The sequence below is a fragment of the Olea europaea genome, chromosome 13 (genome assembly GCF_002742605.1).
Source record: "Olea europaea var. sylvestris chromosome 13, O_europaea_v1, whole genome shotgun sequence".
Lineage (NCBI taxonomy): Eukaryota > Viridiplantae > Streptophyta > Magnoliopsida > Lamiales > Oleaceae > Olea > Olea europaea.
In genome coordinates, this window is record NC_036249.1 from 7,903,235 (window position 1) to 7,908,444 (window position 5,210).

The following is a 5,210-nucleotide window of genomic DNA, read 5'->3' on the forward strand; positions in this document are numbered from 1 at the left end:
GAAAATCTTTAGAAAATTAAATAAAGATCTATTGAGTGAATATAAGAATAAAAAATCTCAACCCACTATCAAAAACTAGACAATTTGAAATCTTGGTAAAGACTGCTCGGCTCGACTCGACAAGCTGGACGAGTTGGTTAATTAATGTGAAATCTATGGGTGTATATTGTCTTTTTCTTTCTTTCTTTCTTTCTTTTTGGTTTTTCTCATTCTATATGTTTCTATATATACAAAAACTCGAAAGTAGAATATCACATTTTTTACATTTAGTCCCTTCTAAATTGCCTCTATAACTAATGAACATTATTTGAGCGAAAACTAAAAATAAGAAAGGAGAAACTATGGACTTAGATAATTTTAAATCCTGGAAAATTAACTAAATGAATATTTATTTTACAATTTTTTTATTATACTAAAGTTAAGACATCTAAATTATTATTTATTTATTATTTTTTTTTTACTTTTTTTTTTTTTGGCTTATCTTTTTGAGTTATACAATAATAGACAAATAATCTTGCCACTGACTCACATCATGTTGAATTGTGGAGAGGCCTTAGGTGAGTTTTCAAAAGATCTTATTTTAAAATCTAAGATGAAGAATAACAACTTTTTTGGTAAAAAATGGTCTTCTGGCTAACAAATTGAATATGTTTATTGTGTCCTTGTCAAAGATAATTTGAGGTTATCTCGACCAAGTCGTCCAACTCGACAAGTAGGAAGAGTCGGTCTGATTAATGAAAATTCCAGCTATACATTTTTTTTTTCTTTTACGTTTTCTATACATTCAAAAATAGTAGCGAAAATTTAACAAATCATTTTTTACGTTCAATCCTTTTTCTGATGGCTCTTGTTATAGAATTTAAAACAATATTCAGGACAGAAATTTAAAAGCAAACAAAACCAATCAATGAAACCTTTTAATAATATTTCTACATCAATTTCACTGTTCCAATTTATACGGAAATAATCTCCTAAGTATCAATACTTAGTTTATGTTAAGCACCGATAACATGGCACATCATTTAATTGATGAAAAAGGTAACGGTATGTCTCATATATTTAATGATTCAACAATTAAATGATGTGTTATGTCATCGGTGCTTAACATAAGTTAATGATTTTCTAAGCACCGTGTTTAGCTTATAAGTACAAGCACTAAGTGACGTGACATACTACAATAAATGATGAAAGATAATAGTTAGTTTTAAAATTAATTACATTACCTATTGTAGTGTGCCATCTAAGCACAGTGCTTATTTTATAAACTAAGTATGGGTTCTTAGTTTATATAAATATACATACATATACTATATATATACCTTTTCAATGGCTCCTATTACTGTATAATTTAATCGAATACCCTAGTCTAGACAGAAATTTTAAAACTATAAAATCGAGGATGTAAATGGCTCGATTTGATAAGCTTTTGATATTTTCGAAAACGATTTGAAAAAAATCCAAATATAAACCAAACTCTTTAAAATGGTTTGAAATTTTCAAAATCTAAACCTAATGGTTTGCTGCAATTTCAAATCGTGGTTTGGTCATATTTTTTTTTTCCTTCATGTTCACCTGATCATCTCCATTCATTGATTATGAATATTTTCACACATTATTTATTAGTGATTAAAAACTACATATTTATATCAAACTTTAAATTTAAATACTAACAAAATGGAAGAAAGTCTCAACAATTGTGTTATAATATTACGGTAATTAATTAGTTATTGATTTTAGTTTCTGAAAAAAAAAAATTAAAATTTATACTATACATTTTTATTATGTTTAAACCGTCATTAAAATTTAAAAATGTAGACCAATTCATTTTAGAACAATGTGACTTATTTCAAAATCTTTGTCTCAACGGCCCACGTGGCATCAAACCAATTGTTTCGGAAGGTGGTTTCGATTTGATGATTTTTATTTACAACTCTACCAATCAATGAAAGTACACGATAATTTCAAAAAGGAAAAGATTTGGTATTTCTGCATTTATTTCATTTTTCCCATATTGAACAATTGAATGTGCGATTAGTCGTATAGGTACTACTTTTCGTAAAATAAAATTGTAAAACCGTGTGGTCCTCATAGGTTCTATAGAATTCCCATCCCATGTCTATCTTTTTTAGGGCTCGTTCGGTAGTGGTTATGAAAATTGATTTTTTTGATTGTTAGAGAGAAAAGTGAGTTCTATCTATGAAAGAAGAAGTAAAAAATAACGGCTAAAATAATGAAATAACGGTCAAAAATTTAATTTTTTAACATGAAAAATCAATATCAAACGTGCACTCAGTCTATTTGCAGTGCGTGTGAAGGATACAATATATATTTGGTCACTCTTTTGGTAAAATCTTGTCAAGTTCATTCAACTTCAACTTGTTATAATCAAGTCATTCATTTTTCAATTTTTTGCACTATAGGTCCATTCTAGTATTTTTAACTACAACTAAAAATAAACAAAAAATATACCTGAATGTTAATATCATAACATATAAATAATTTTAATCAAAATATGCCACGTCAGTCATTTTTTTAATAAAGTTAAACAGTTAAAATAGCTTGTAGCAAACATGACTTTTGTGTATTATAATATATTAAGCCATTGTTTGATTGCGGATTAAAATCAAAATTTTAGTATATTTTAATAGAAGTTGATAAAATGTGTGGTTGAAAAGTAGTCAATCCTATAAAATGTGTGGTTAAAATTAATTGTTGATTTTGACTTGGATTAAAATTTCACCAAATAGGGACTAAATGTTTATTTCCACTCTAATGCAAGTGTTTACACGTCATAATATTAACTGCCGCATAAGATCTTGACATTAAAATCAAAGATGAATGGCAAAATTGCAATAAATTAAAGTTAAGTGTCTTGAATGAACAATTATATTCACATGGACCAATTACTTTGTTGTGTTAAATTGATGATATTGTGATAATTTTAGTACATATTTATTTGTTGTCATATTTATTTTCTTACTTAATTTATATGTTACATGGGAATATTTCTTGAACTTAATGTGTTTCTTACTTATTTTCTTAGTTTTACTGTTTTTGAGCTTCATTTGTTGCGAATATAATTGTTCTTTGTGGCATCTTGCAAGAATATAGGTGTGAAGAATGGGTCATTTAGCCCTTTGCTTGAAAATTATCGAGTTAAAAGTGTGCCTTTTCTAATAGAGAACTAATCTTTTCTTTAATTGAGTTTTTAAATGTCTCAATTTATGTTCTTAAGCTTATTGTGTTTATAGGTATGAAGAATGGGTCAATTACTTTGTTGTGTTAAGGTAGATCAATCTGCTGTTGCGGTAAAGGAACAGTTTGGTAGATTTAGTTTTGTGCTTGAGCCGGGGTGTCACTGCTTGCCCAGGTGTCTCGGCTTCAAGTTGACTGGTTCACTCTCACTCTGAGTCAGACAACTTGATGGTGTTCGCTGTAGAACAAAAACTAAGGTGATTTATACACTAATTTTTTTATTTTGAATTTAGTTTAATACGCGTACATTAGAATCATGGTTGCTAAAGTGTGAGAAATCAAACTATTTCGGCTTGAATAATGCTATTTTTCCCGATGTTTTCAACATCTTAGATGACAAATTAAGTTGTGAAAAAAAAATATGATTGGATGACAGTGTTGACTTTTTTTAAACGGTCTAATAATAGAATGTCATGTGACATCATATCACCCAAGATGTCAAAAAACTCTGACAACCAAGCATGATTCAGCTTGTTCTTCGAAAACAACGTTAGTGTGTGTTTTCTCCCTTGATATTCGTCAGCCTTTTTAACTCAAATACTTATAAATGAATTTTTTTGGGGAGAACCTTCGTTATGAGATTTTTCGGGTGAATATTTGGTGACGTTAGAAAAAATTATGGGTTGATTTTGTAAGAACTTAATATTCAGCCTCTTCAGGTATGAATCTATTTGATTCAGACTTTCATCATATTCTTCTCTTGGGTTACCATAAGGGTTCAAAAAGGGTAGAAACCAAGCATAGTTTGTTATGTTTGAGGTTTTATAGAGCAACGTTGTCTTAGAATTCATGTCTCTAACTGCCTCTGCTTCTGCATGGCTACTTGCCACCACTATACTCTGCCAATTTTGTTCTATTATGTTATAATCAGTTGGCTTTCTGTATCGGGATAATGTCTTTGTGACTGTGGTTGCATCCATCAAGTTCGAGTCTTGGCAGAAAAGGCAGCTGATGCATTCTATAAGCTTTCTAACACAAAGGCACAGATCCAAGCATATGTTTTTGGTGATATGGTTCGCAATTTTTGTTCTTTTCCTTTCTGGTATTCGGCATGCAAGAAAGTGTGAAAAAAAATAATCAAAAAAATCAAAGATAATATGTATGAAACAAATAGTATAACACTAGCATTAGTCATTTCAATTGCTCTTTCTTATTATTATTCCTCAATCCCCAAAAGAAGGCTAGGAAAGAGGGCACAGCCCAGTCGAATAGGCTTCAGGCCTGGCTCTAGGGATAGGGTGGCACATTTTGACACCTCTAGTTTTGATAATGCAAATGAATATGATAAGTAGTGTTGTTACTAAATGACAATAATTTAGATATAACTCTTGGGCAATAGGTTTGGTTTTTACTCTAGGTCAATACATATAGTTATCATGGCAAGTGTGCTAAGATTGGACGTGGATTCTGCTTTTGAACAGAAGAATGACATTGCCAAAGCTGTGGATGAAGAACTTGAAAGGGTAATTTGTCTTCTTGATTAGGTAAAACTTTTATTCAATTCGGCAATACTAGTAAACGCTGTGCTGTGTGCCCAGAGCAGAATCTTGACCACTACAACTATGTAGATGTTCTTCCGACATTCACAGAATATCTTGTTCTCTTTGCAGGTCATGTCTGCTTATGGGTTTGAAATTGTCCAGACTCTAATCGTAGACATCGAACCAGATGTTCAAGTAAAGAAGGCCATGAATGAGATAAATGTTAGAAAGTCTGCAAATTATTGTGCCTTTTGAATTATTGAATCAATCTACATAATATGTTCATTTTGCCACAGCTTTCTTGAGTTGTGATGTATGAAACAACAATTCATGCATAACACGTGCGTTACTTTGACTTGCCTTGGTGTTGGTTGCAGTTGGAAAAGAAAATCTTGTGATGCCTGAAACTGTTGAACAACCTAGTCCAAAACTTTTAGATGAAATTGTTCAATATGGTATTGTAGGTAAATATTA

At 30.4% G+C, this 5,210-nt stretch overlaps 1 pseudogene; it reads left to right on the top strand.

The window, feature by feature from the left end:
• Positions 1-3,260: 3,260 nt before the first annotated feature.
• On the top strand, positions 3,261-4,991 carry LOC111408395 (annotated as a pseudogene).
• The last annotated feature ends 219 nt before the right edge of the window (positions 4,992-5,210 follow it).